Raw genomic sequence first — 15,280 nt, forward strand, 5'->3', positions numbered from 1 at the left:
ACCAGTTGGTTGTATAGGCCTGTTCGTACAAGGCAAGTGATGTTGGTGTGATCCGAACTTGGCCAAACCAGGTGACAGAACTGGCTCTGTCCGAAGCCAAGTGATAAAGTTCAGTCCCAATTTGGTCAAACCAGTTGGTTGTATAGGCCTGTTGGTACAAAGCAAGTGATGTTGGTGTGATCCGAACTTGGCCAAACTAGGTGACAGAACTGGCTCTGTCGGAAGCCAAGTGATGAAGTTCAGTCCCAATTTGGTCAAACCAGTTGGTTGTATAGGCCTGTTGGTACAAAGCAAATGATGTGGGTGTGATCTCAACTTGGCCAAAACCAGGTGACAGAACTGGCCCTGTCCGAAGCCAAGCTATAAAGTTCAGTCCCAATTTGGTCAAACCAGTTGGTTGTATAGGCCTGTTGGTACAAAGCAAATGATGTGGGTATGATCTCAACTTGGCCAAAACCAGGTGACAGAACTGGCCCTGTCCGAAGCCAAGCAATAAAGTTCAGTCCCAATTTGGTCAAACCAGTTGGTTGTATAGGCCTGCTGGTACAAAGCAAATGATGTGAGTGTGATCTCAACTTGGCCAAACCAGGTGACAGAACTGGCTCTGTCCAAAGCCAAGTGATAAAGTTCAGTCCCAATTTGGTCAAACCAGTTGGTTGGATAGGCCTGCTGGTACACAGCAAATGATGTGGGTGTGATCTCAACTTGGCCAAAACCAGGTGACAGAACTGGCTCTGTCCGAGGCCAAGCTATAAAGTTCAGTCCCAATTTGGTCAAACCAGTTGGTTGTATAGGCCTGCTGGTACAAAACTGGCTCTGTCCGAAGCCAAGCTATAAAGTTCAGTCCCAGTTTGGTCAAACCAGTTGGTTGTATAGGCCTGCTGGTACAAAGCAAATGATGTGGGTGTGATCTCAACTTGGTCAAAACCAGGTGCTTGTGTACTGATGTGCTGATTCTGCCCCAAGCCATGTAATAACAAAGACATATTAGTACAGTACTAAGTCAGATGATTGTGTTATATCCATAGGCATACTGGTTCAATACATGAACATATAGCTCTGGATGATTCCTGCAGCATTATTAGCAGGCACTGGTTGCGTGTCCACAAGGCTGACAGTTATAACTGACGATCACTGGCCCCTCTGGCCCAGCTAATGTCTCCTGACCAAGTTACTTATGAAAATTCAGATTCATGTATCAGCTGTTATACATCAGAAAGCTTCTCAGTTCTTCTCATAGGTTTTATGTGGGAAGGTCTGCCAGCAACCTGTGGATGGTTGTGGGTTTTAGCCCGGTTTCCTCACACCAAAATGCTGTCTGCCATTGTATTAATGAAATATTTTTGAGTAAGCTGAAAACACGAATGAAACAAATAAATAAATCGTACCAATGGAGGTCCAGCTCATGTTGACTGGGAAGGGAAGGTCTGCCAGCAACCTGTGAATGGTCATGGGTTTCCCGCAGGCTCTACCTGATTTCCACCGTAATGTTCTTAAGTTCGGCGTAAGACACCAATCAAATAAACAATGATACCAGTGGAGTATTAGCTTGTAGAGTATGGGTGATAATGAATGGTGGACATTTACGTGTATGTAGTCTTTCATGAAAGAGACTGCTTGCCCTCCATCAATGGGACATGCATCTTTAGATGTATGTCTCATGCAGGACAGTTCTTATTTGTCAAAGGCTGGTGGTTTTACTTCTGGAACCCTGGTTTCCTTCTCCCATGAAACAGACTGCCGCAGGAAAAGTGAAATGTTCTTAAGTATGTTGTTAATTAACGCCAATGAAATCAATAAATAATGCTTGTGCATTATTAAAAATGAAGCTACATGTAACATGAATTTTGGTACCAGTTCTCAGTCTTAAACTGGTTGTGGGATCACGAAGCAATCTTAGACTTTAGTCAAAATTTCATATCACTCTAAAATTGTTATTTCGTACGTAACAAGGGCAAAATATTGCTTGACAGCGTAACTTCTGGTTAAGCTATTGTACAACAAATTTCAGCTAAAATAATGACAAGGAAGGTACCAAATTAAATCATTGAAATTTTGTCTGAGATCGCTTCGTGCTCCAGGGGCCAGGACATTGTACGTGATGGCTAACAGACCTTTTTGTCTTGTCTGAAGTAAACACCGGTGTTTATAGTGTGTGACGGAAACGACTCCCTGAAAATATTTAATACTCAATCCTAGGCAGACTGACAGGGATCTCTTACTTATTTTGTGCATGAAATCAAGTACGTGTACAATGAATCAACTACAGACAGTTTAAACTAGGTGTGTTGAAGTGATCCCGGAGCCTTATCGGTCCAGGCTGTGACCGGGTGGAATCGGGGAATACCGCCAGGGGTATAATTAAGGTAAATGTAGATGCAGTTTGCTCACGGTGTTAGTTTAAAAGGGTTCAGCCTTAATTAGGATTCACCTGAACCTGATCTGCCCAGATGAACCGCCTTGCTCAAACAGGCAGGTGTGCCAGGACAAAGGTTGATCTTGTCAGTCAGGGACCTGAGGTGAGGACAAACCAGCGACGACATTTTAACTACTGAGACAGGACAGACTACGCTCCTCTCTCTACTGGTGATGCTGTACCCAGCCAGATACTTTGTTCAGACAATAAACCGCATATACATAGGACAGAACTGAAAAGGATGCTGGAGATTGATTAGGAAGTTGCCTACCTCCATCACAAGTCAGTGTCGGAAATGACACTATGATGTGTATATTAGGTCATTTGGCTAGGTACTTTCATCATATCAGGAAGATACTGTACTCATACATTTGCCAAGAGCTGGTTTTATATAATATTTACCTTAATAAATACACCAATACACCACTGATGCAGTGTGCTGACATTCACCTTATGTTGGTTGTACATTTGTTCACACCAGTTAATAAACCACAGATTATTCTAGCTGCCCTGACATTCACCATGAGCTGGTTGTACATATGTTCATACATCAGACACCACTGATACTGTACCCAGACATTCACCATGAGCTGGTTGTACATATGTCCATACATCAGACACCACTGATACTGTACCCAGACATTCACCATGAGCTGGTTGTGTATATGTTGATACATCAGACACCACTGATACTGTACCCAGACATTCACCATGAGCTGGTTGTACATATGTCCATACATCAGACACCACTGATACTGTACCCATACATTCACCATGAGCTGGTTGTGTATATGTTCATACATCAGACACCACTGATACTGTACCCATACATTCACCATGAGCTGGTTGTGTATATGTTCATACATCAGACACCACTGATACTGTACCCAGACATTCACCATGAGCTGGTTGTACATATGTCCATACATCAGACACCACTGATACTGTACCCATACATTCACCATGAACTGGTTGTACATATGTCCATACATCAGACACCACTGATACTGTACCCATACATTCACCATGAGCTGGTTGTGTATATGTCCATACATCAGACACCACCGATACTGTACCCAGACATTCACCATGAACTGGTTGTACATATGTTCATACATCAGACACCACTGATACTGTACCCAGACATTCACCATGAGCTGGTTGACTACATGTTCATACATCATACACCACTGATATGGTACCCAGACATTCACCATGAGCTGGTTGTATATATGTTCATACATCAGACACCACTGATGCTGAACCCAGACATTCACCATGAGGTGGTTGTATATATGTTCATACATCAGACACCACTGATACTGTACCCAGACATTCACCATGAGGTGGTTGTATATATGTCCATACATCAGACACCACTGATACTGTACCCAGACATTCACCATGAGCTGGTTGACTACATGTTCATACATCAGACACCACTGATATGGTACCCAGACATTCAGCATGAGCTTGTTGTACATATGTGCATACATCAGACACCACTGATACTGTACCCAGACATTCACCATGAGCTGGTTGTATACATGTTCATACATCAGACACCACTGATACTGTACCCAGACATTCACCATGAGCTGGTTGTACATATGTCCACACATCAGACACCACTGATACTGTACCCAGACATTCACCATGAGCTGGTTGTATACATGTTGATACATCAGACACCACTGATACTGTACCCAGACATTCACCATGAGGTGGTTGCATATATGTCCATACATCAGACACCACTAATATGTTACCCAGACATTCAGCATGAGCTTGTTGTACATATGTCCATACATCAGACACCACTGATACTGTACCCAAACATTCACCATGAGCTGGTTGTATACATGTTGATACATCAGACACCACTGATACTGTACCCATTCATTCACCATGAGCTGGTTGTATATATGTTCATACATCAGACACCACTGATACTGTACCCAGACATTCACCATGAGCTGGTTGTATACATGTTGATACATCAGACACCACTGATACTGTACCCATACATTCACCATGAGCTGGTTGACTACATGTTCATACATCAGACACCACTGATACTGTACCCAGAAATTCACCATGAGCTGGTTGTATATATGTTCATACATCAGACACCACTGATACTGAACCCAGACATTCACCATGAGCTGGTTGTATATATGTCCATACATCAGACACCACTGATACTGTACCCATTCATTCACCATGAGCTGGTTGTATATATGTTCATACATCAGACACCCTGATACTGAACCCAGACATTCACCATGAGCTGGTTGTATATATGTCCATACATCAGACACCACTGATACTGTACCCAGACATTCACCATGAGCTGGTTGTATATATGTCCATACATCAGACACCCCTGATACTGTACCCAGACATTCACCATGAGCTGGTTGTATATATGTCCATACATCAGACACCCCTGATACTGTACCCAGACATTCACCATGAGCTGGTTGTATATATGTCCATACATCAGACACCACTGATACTGAACCCAGACATTCACCATGAGCTGGTTGTATATATGTCCATACATCAGACACCACTGATACTGTACCCAGACATTCACCATGGGCTGGTTGTATATATGTCCATACATCAGACACCACTGATACTGAACCCAGACATTCACCATGAGCTGGTTGTATATATGTCCTTACATCAGACACCCCTGATACTGTACCCAGACATTCACCATGAGCTGGTTGTATATATGTCCATACATCAGACACCACTGATACTGAACCCAGACATTCACCATGAGCTGGTTGTATATATGTCCATACATCAGACACCACTGATACTGTACCCAGACATTCACCATGAGCTGGTTGTATATATGTCCATACATCAGACACCCCTGATACTGTACCCAGACATTCACCATGAGCTGGTTGTATATATGTCCATACATCAGACACCACTGATACTGTACCCATTCATTCACCATGAGCTGGTTGTATATATGTTCATACATCAGACACCCCTGATACTGAACCCAGACATTCACCATGAGCTGGTTGTATATATGTCCATACATCAGACACCACTGATACTGTACCCAGACATTCACCATGAGCTGGTTGTATATATGTCCATACATCAGACACCCCTGATACTGTACCCAGACATTCACCATGAGCTGGTTGTATATATGTCCATACATCAGACACCACTGATACTGTACCCAGACATTCACCATGAGCTGGTTGTATATATGTCCATACATCAGACACCACTGATACTGTACCCAGACATTCACCATGAGCTGGTTGTATATATGTCCATACATCAGACACCCCTGATACTGTACCCAGACATTCACCATGAGCTGGTTGTATATATGTCCATACATCAGACACCACTGATACTGTACCCAAACACTAAACCTGATCTACTTGTATACATGGCATTGCACTAGGAGGCTGTATCTGCCATCTTTGCATTGACAAAGTATCAGAGGGAGCAAAGCATTGTTAGGTTTAACTCTAAAAATTAAAAGAAGCTTTAAATTTCAAGGAGGACAAAAAGGAAGCTATAGGTGTATTAGTTTATGTTATAGACTCCATTTGGAAACTGTGTGAAAGTGCAGTTATAAACTTGTATGTACTCATGCATGGATCTAAACTTCCTCTTGATGTGTGTCCCACCTTCCATGAGCATGCATGTACTGCCTGCTTTTTTTTGGTAAAAGATAATGTGGAGAGTTGCATCCTTGTAGTTTTTTTTCGGTGGCATACACGGTCATAATGGACCAGAGAGAAGATTGTGGAATAGCTGGAACCATGAGTCATTAGGACTTTATTTGTGGCATGTTTTTCACATTTTAGGTCAAACTTCCTTCAGCATCATCTTACGAGGTATACATCTAGGAAAAATAGCAAGACAGATAAGTATGTGTGTATAGAGAACAGGTGAAAGCTGGAATTTCATACATACAAGCTAATACCTTCATATGGAGGTTGAAAGGCGTATCTCTTGTCAAGCAGTTCGTTGGAAAATGATGTGTTGGTTAGCAACATTGTAGCTATTACACTGTGGCTATTAAAGGGTAGTTCTTAATTGTCGAGCAATTTGTTGGTCAGTTAAAGTGTAATTGTGGCTATAAAAGAATAGTCCTAGTCCAGCAGTTTGTTGGTCAGTGGAAGTGTAACTGTGGCTATGAAAGAGTAGTTCTTGTCCAGCAGTTTGTTGGTCAGCTGAAGTGTAACTGTGGCTATGAAAGAGTAGTTCTTGTCCAGCAGTTTGTTGGTCAGCTGAAGTGTAACTGTGGCTATGAAAGAGTAGTTCTTGTCCAGCAGTTTGTTGGTCAGCTGAAGTGTAACTGTGGCTATGAAAGAGTAGTCCTAGTCCAGCAGTTTGTTGGTCAGCTGAAGTGTAACTGTGGCTATGAAAGAGTAGTTCTTGTACAGCAGTTTGTTGGTCAGCTGAAGTGTAACTGTGGCTATGAAAGAGTAGTTCTTGTCCAGCAGTTTGTTGGTCAGCTGAAGTGTAACTGTGGCTATGAAAGAGTAGTTCTTGTCCAGCAGTTTGTTGGTCAGCTGAAGTGTAACTGTGGCTATGAAAGAGTAGTTCTTATCCAGCACTTTGTTGGTCAGCTGAAGTGTAACTGTGGCTATAAAAGAGAAGTTCTTGTCAAGCAGTTTGTTGGTCAGCTGAAGTGTAACTGTGGCTATAAAGCAATAGTTCTTGTCAGCCAGTTTGTTGGTCAGCTGAAGTGTAACTGTGGCTATAAAGCAATAGTTCTTGTCAGCCAGTTTGTTGGTCAGCTGAAGTGTATTAATTAAATAATGGCTCTCAGTAATACGTGAAAACGTAATATTCAGAATTATTTTGCATTGTACCTGTATCAAGGTGGATGTCCTTGAGATTGGGTTCATTGTAAGTAAAATCTGTTTAAAGTGTGTGCTCTGTGGGAAATGTGTTAAACCCCTTCCCATCGAACAAAACAGTCCAAAGCTATTAACTTTAAAATTATGTGTGTGTGTGTGCTCATAAAACACATATGAAGTACAGTACATAAGCACTGCAATGTCACAGAAGAAAATGATGTATTCTACCGGGATTTGGACCTGTTGGGTAGCTTACTGTCTCTTTAGCCATTCCATGGCTATAGTTGCATTTTGTATCTAACGCTGTTCAAATGTGATGCTGATCCACGGGCTATTTTGGGTGAAAAAACTAACTCAGCAGAACTACACTATACCTGTACATGTATATTCTATAAGTATAGTCGTGTTCACCAGGGATAAAACCAGTAACTCCAGGTGCTAACAGGTATTGTAGCTTATTCGTGGCAAACGTGTGGGCTGAGGCAGGACTGTTTTAATTGTGAGGAGCTGTCTGTCAACTTCAGCACATTTCACCTGCTGGTTTGATTGGAATGTTAGTGCACAGTGTGTGTGCTTGTGCTCCAAACAAAAAGGTTGAGACGGGACAACCTTGAGGCAGTCAGGCGTTTCTGTGAAGAGAAAGCATTTTTTGCACCATAAAAGTGTGCTATGTACTGATAATATGGGACCTCCAAGGGGCAAAATAGCTAAGAATAAAAAAATAAATAATGAGAAAAAAAAAAGCCAAAAAAGAAGGGGAATTCATCCTGTGATGTTTACATCAGCTTCAGTGTCAGTTCTGATAGACATACAATGCCCTGCCCATTGCCCCGTGCATACACAGTTAACAGTATGGGGAAAACGGACACATTCTTACGTCACAAGGGTAGGGCTGCACGTCAGCAGACTGTTTTAAAGGAACTTTGACAAAGAGTGACGTCTGCTGAAAAGAGGAAGACAAACTGCTGTATATAACAGGCAGTATTTTTTCATGGTCTGTAATAGACAAATGTAGGTGAGAAGTAAAATAATCCGCAAAATATGTACACATACAACCTCAGTCTGATCTACCCAAATCACTTGTTTTGATGTTTTCCTTCACACCATATCTAAAGTAAGACTTTACCTAACAGTTAATTACATGTACAGTGTACTATATTGTATTGTCACATGCATGTATGTCACCTAAATATGTACAAGGGAAAGCACACTTCATTTTGGTCTTACAAGTTGATATTTACAGAATAATGACCATGCGTGAAAGAAAAAACACAAAAATCTCCAAAACTCAACTCCGATAGGAAATGATGATCACGATAAATGTAGCACTCAGTTTGAACAGTGCATGTACATGTGGATTTAATGGCCGCAAAAGCAGGTACGTGTATAGTCATATCATGTGGGCCTTCGTATACCTCCGTCATCTAAACAGTGAAAGCAATACCATGATTGCGAGTGCAAGATGATATGGTTTTGTACATGTATATGGTTTAGGTGTCTAACATGTGTTGTAAGGAAGTAATATTTATACTCTGATTTTTCAACCTGTTCAGCCATTTTTTCAACGAATAATTTCCAACATTCTGAGAGAACTATGAGGTGTACAGAAATAATTTGCACAGTTATATGAAGCTTGCATCTTTAATGATGCAAATAAATCAATTTTGGCATCATTTTCATATGCATAAATTCCACTGAAAAAACTGCTTTAGGTGTGGATAAGGTTGAAGATTTACAATAAATCTCTTAGAAATCTACTGAAGCTTTTTCCTTAAAGTAGTAAGTACTAAGTGTGTAAGTTTTTTTGCATATCAACTTTGTTGCAATTTGGGGCACTCTGAAGCTATACCTGCACAAGTGTTCATGTCACCTCACTGTGAAACACCAACTGATTGTGAGCATTACAATAGTTGGCACTTAGGTTTCCACTTCTAGTAAGGTTTTATCTCTGTGAGATGTTGTAAATACCACCCGAGGTGACATTTACGTCCTGACTGGTGTAAATCAATCACAGAACCATATATAGATCTACGTGTAAAGATTGCAGGTCAACATTGTGAAAGTTGAATTTTTATACTGCTCCACATCTTTTGTGTAATATGTGTACAAAAGAAACAGGTTTGAATGAGATATTTGAAGATGTTCACCTTCAAGATTGCAATATTGGAAAATTCTGTTAAAGAGTCTGATTTTTATTTTTTTTATTATAGTATGAAAGGACACACTATAAGTAAAGTATACCAGTAAAAATTGTGTATCTTGTTGGTTATTGGAATTTTTCTTCATGGAGACAGCTAACACATAGCAAAAAATCAACATGACACCATGCTAAAACATAGAGTTCACAGCTCGTGAAATTTTTATTTATTTATTTATTCATTTGATTGGTGTTTTGCGCCGTACTCAAGAATATTTCACTTATACGACGGCGACTAGCATCATGGTGGAAGGAAGCGGGCAGAGCCAGGAGGAAACACACAACCATCTGCAGGTTGCTGGCAGACCTTCCCCACGTACGGGTCATGTGTTTCCTCTAGGCTCTGCCCAGTTTCCTCCCACCATAATGCTGTCTGCTGTTGTAGAAGTGAAATATTCTTGAGTACAGCAGAAAACACCAATCAAATAAATAAAATAAATATTACTAGTATAATGCCTGATGTGTTTTATTTCTCTCCTCAGGCAGAGATCATAGCCTTATGGTGTAAGGATATGGGGTCTGTCGTAGAGAGAGTAGTGTGTAATGCAGGCTCCATGTCACTGGAAGGTACATGCTGGTGCAATGTAGCTAACTTAATTATAATGTGATAATGACCTGTTTATAATATCAACTAATTAGGGGTCAGGCTGACCTGTACAGATGTTAATACCTTGATGATGATGTGTTCCAAAAAAGTGTTAAATGTAATTTAATGGTACACACATGTGTCTGAGTGAAACTATGTGGAAAATTAAAGCAGACAGAACAAGTTAAGGTTATAAATCAAGTGTTAGTTGGCATTTAATTTTATGTTTGACAATCTTAGCATGCATTCCTTTCTGTCGATTGATGTGACTGCATGCAGTGATCACGTGTATGCTAAGATTTAATTGTGGCCTGTCCCTTGATATCGTCATTATGCGCAGGTAATTAGCAATATCAGGTGACAAACACTGCAGAGAATTGACGATAGATACCACTGAGTGCTATTGGACACAATGTGTGAACAGTGTTTTCATTTTATATTGTTTTATATTATACATGTCTGTACATGTCTGTATCTGTTGCTCTTCATCACTGCGTACATGTGGGGAAAAAAATTTATAAATTTATTTTTATTGGTTGTTACTGTTAATTTGTTTATTTATTTATTTATTTATATGATTTGTAATTTACACCGTGCTCAAGAATATTTCACTTCTACAAGAGCAGCTAGCATTATGGTCAGAAGAAAGTGGGCAGAGCTTGGGGAAAACCCACGACCATTCACAAGCTGCTGGTAGACCTTCCCACACCTTCCCACATGTGGCCGGAGAGGAAACTAACATGAGCTGGACATGAACTCACAGCGACTGCATTGATGAGCTGCTCCTGGATCATTGTGCTGTGCTGGTCTGTTAATTTTGTAGGCAGTAATGCAGTCACTGGGAGTATTGATTTGTACTCACCTACATGTACCTGCTCACGTGTACTTTCTCATCCTATACATACAGTTCAGTTAGCCCAAGGCCTCTCAGTAATATGTGTACACGTGCATGTATCTGTTCACGTGTACTGTCTCATCCTATACATACAGTTCAGTGAGCCCAAGGCCTCTCAGTAATATGTGTACACATGCATGTACCTGCTCACATGTACTTTCTCATCCTATACATACAGTTCAGTGAGCCCAAGGCCTCTCAGTAATATGTGTACACATGCATGTACCTGCTCACATGTACTTTCTCATCCTATATGTACAGTTCAGTGAGCCCAAGGCCTCTCAGTAATATGTGTACACATGCATGTACCTGCTCACATGTACTTTCTCATCCTATACGTACAGTTCAGTGAGCCCAAGGCCTCTCAGTAATATGTGTACACATGCATGTACCTGCTCACATGTACTTTCTCATCCTATGCATACAGTTCAGTGAGCCCAAGGTCTCTCAGTAATATGTGTACATGTACATGTACCTGTTCACGTGTACTTTCTCATCCTATACATACAGTTCAGTGAGCCCAAGGTCTCTCAGTAATACGTGTACACGTACATGTACCTGTTCACGTGTGCTTTCTCATCCTATACGTACAGTTCAGTGAGCCCAAGGCCTCTCAGTAATATGTGTACACATGCATGTACCTGCTCACATGTACTTTCTCATCCTATGCATACAGTTCAGTGAGCCCAAGGTCTCTCAGTAATATGTGTACATGTACATGTACCTGTTCACATGTACTGTCTCATCCTATACATGCAGTTCAGTGAGCCCAAGGTCTCTCAGTAATACGTGTACACGTACATGTACCTGTTCACATGTACTTTCTCATCCTATACGTACAGTTCAGTGAGCCCAAGGTCTCTCAGTAACATGTGTACACGTACATGTACCTGTTCACATGTACTGTCTCATCGTATACGTACAGTTCAGTGAGCCCAAGGTCTCTCAGTAATATGTGTACACGTACATGTACCTGCTCACATGTACTGTCTCATCGTATGCGTACACTTCAGTGAGCCCAAGGTCTCTCAGTAACATGTGTACACGTACATGTACCTGTTCACATGTACTTTCTCATCCTATACATACAGTTCAGTGAGCCCAAGGTCTCTCAGTAATATGTGTACACATACATGTACCTGCTCACGTGTACTTTCTCATCCTATACGTACAGTTCAGTGAGCCCAAGGTCTCTCAGTAATACGTGTACACGTACATGTACCTGTTCACGTGTACTGTCTCATCGTATGTGTACAGTTCAGTGAGACCAAGGTCTCTCAGTAATACGTGTACATGTACCTGCTCACATGTACTGTCTCATCCTATACATACAGTTCAGTGTGCCCAAGGTCTCTCAGTAACATGTGTACACGTACATGTACCTGTTCACGTGTACTGTCTCATCGTATGTGTACAGTTCAGTGAGACCAAGGTCTCTCAGTAATACGTGTACACGTACATGTACCTGCTCACATGTACTTTCTCATCCTATACATACAGTTCAGTGAACCCAAGGTCTCTCAGTAATACGTCTACATGTACATATACCTGTTCACATGTACTGTCTCATCGTATGTGTACAGTTCAGTGAGACCAAGGTCTCTCAGTAATACGTGTACACGTACATGTACCTGCTCACATGTACTGTCTCATCCTTTACATACAGCTCAGTGTGCCCAAGGTCTCTCAGTAACATGTGTACACGTACATATACCTGTTCACATGTACTTTCTCATCCTATACGTACAGTTCAGTGAGCCTAAGGCCTCTCAGTAACATGTGTACACGTACATGTACCTGCTCACATGTACTTTCTCATCCTATACATACAGTTCAGTGTGCCCAAGGTCTCTCAGTAATACATGTACACATACATGTACCTGTTCACATGTACTTTCTCATCCTATACATACAGTTCAGTGAGCCCAAGGTCTCTCAGTAATACGTGTACACGTACATGTACCTGCTCACATGTACTGTCTCATCGTATACGTACAGTTCAGTGAGCCCAAGGTCTCTCAGTAACGTGTACATGTACATGTACCTGTTCACATGTACTTTCTCATCCTATACATACAGTTCAGTGAGCCCAAGGCCTCTCAGTAATATGTGTACACATGCATGTACCTGCTCACATGTACTGTCTCATCGTATACATACAGTTCAGTGAGTCCAAGGTCTCTCAGTAACATGTGTACACGTATATGTACCTGTTCACGTGTACTTTCTCATCCTATACGTACAGTTCAGTGAGCCCAAGGCCTCTCAGTAATACGTGTACACGTACATGTACCTGTTCACATGTACTGTCTCATCCTATACATACGGTTCAGTGAGCCCAAGGCCTCTCAGTAATATGTGTACACATGCATGTACCTGCTCACATGTACTGTCTCATCGTATACATACAGTTCAGTGAGTCCAAGGTCTCTCAGTAACATGTGTACACGTATATGTACCTGTTCACGTGTACTTTCTCATCCTATACGTACAGTTCAGTGAGCCCAAGGTCTCTCAGTAATACGTGTACACGTACATGTACCTGTTCACATGTACTGTCTCATCCTATACATACAGTTCAGTGTGCCCAAGGTCTCTCAGTAATACGTGTACACGTACATGCACCTGCTCACATGTACTGTCTCATCGTATGTGTACAGTTCAGTGAGCCCAAGGCCTCTCAGTAATACGTGTACACGTACATGTACCTGTTCACATGTACTGTCTCATCCTATACATACAGTTCAGTTAGCCCAAGGTCTCTCAGTAACATGTGTACACGTACATGTACCTGTTCACATGTACTTTCTCATCCTATACGTACAGTTCAGTGAGCCCAAGGTCTCTCAGTAATACATGTACACGTACATGTACCTGCTCACATGTACTTTCTCATCCTATACATACAGTTCAGTGAGCCCAAGGCCTCTCAGTAATATGTGTACACATGCATGTACCTGCTCACATGTACTTTCTCATCCTATACATACAGTTCAGTGAGCCCAAGGCCTCTCAGTAATATGTGTACACATGCATGTACCTGCTCACATGTACTGTCTCATCGTATACATACAGTTCAGTGAGTCCAAGGTCTCTCAGTAACATGTGTACACGTATATGTACCTGTTCACGTGTACTTTCTCATCCTATACGTACAGTTCAGTGAGCCCAAGGCCTCTCAGTAATACGTGTACACGTACATGTACCTGTTCACATGTACTGTCTCATCCTATACATACAGTTCAGTGAGCCCAAGGCCTCTCAGTAATATGTGTACACGTACATGTACCTGTTCACATGTACTGTCTCATCCTATACATACAGTTCAGTGAGCCCAAGGTCTCTCAGTAACATGTGTACACGTACATGTACCTGTTCACGTGTGCTTTCTCATCCTATACGTACAGTTCAGTGAACCCAAGGTCTCTCAGTAATACGTGTACACATGCATATACCTGCTCACATGTACTGTCTCATCGTATGTGTACAGTTCAGTGAGACCAAGGTCTCCCAGTAATATGTGTACATGTACATGTATGAAGTTACTAATGTACTGTGGCTGTATAAGAACAAATTTTGCATAAATTGTTTAATTTTCTGTAGCCATATAATATTGCCAGAAATAAATGTACTGTGTATTTCTTTAATAACATGCACACATACACAAGTATATATTAAATATGCATACACTTTATGAAATATGAAATCTGTATGTTAATTGCTGCTAACATTTGTGCCAGCATTACAGCTCAGTTTGTGACTCTCTCTTTGATAGTCAGATGTGCCCTGATAGATGACAATACAATACAGTATAACTCACTACCATTACACATTTAAGTGCAGTATAAAATTTGACATCATATAAAATTTGACATCATATACATTCTGGTCAAGTTGTGACCAATCAAATCTCCTCAAGATGTTTCTGAAGGACATAGTTTTAGCGTAGATGTTGCATGAGTAAAACTGGAGCCTGATTAAAATGGTGTTAGAAATGTATTATGAAAGACATACGGGTCAGTTAATTTCTTTACACTGATCATGCTGATAGGTGATTTATTGTAGTTTTAAAACCTGGCACAGGTGAGATTTGAACGACATACAGGTCAATTAATTTCTTTACACTGATCATGCTGATAGGTGATTTATTGTAGTTTTAAAACCTGGCACAGGTGAGATTTGAGCAAACTTACACTCAGTGGCTTAAAACACTAAGCAAGCACTTTATTGATGTACATTCTGACAGTAGGATCAGGTTTCCAAAGTGTCAGTAGTATACTGTATATGATACTCATTTAACCTCCATCAGTTGCTGCAGGTATCT

General features: G+C 41.1%; 1 protein-coding gene across 1 annotated transcript in view; it reads left to right on the top strand.

Annotated features, from left to right (window-relative positions):
* LOC135475177 (uncharacterized) overlaps positions 1-15,280 on the top strand; it is a 68,653-nt gene that overhangs the window by 23,809 nt on the left and 29,564 nt on the right. The gene's annotated exons all lie outside the window — the stretch shown is intronic.

The sequence above is a fragment of the Liolophura sinensis genome, chromosome 9 (genome assembly GCF_032854445.1).
Source record: "Liolophura sinensis isolate JHLJ2023 chromosome 9, CUHK_Ljap_v2, whole genome shotgun sequence".
Lineage (NCBI taxonomy): Eukaryota > Metazoa > Mollusca > Polyplacophora > Chitonida > Chitonidae > Liolophura > Liolophura sinensis.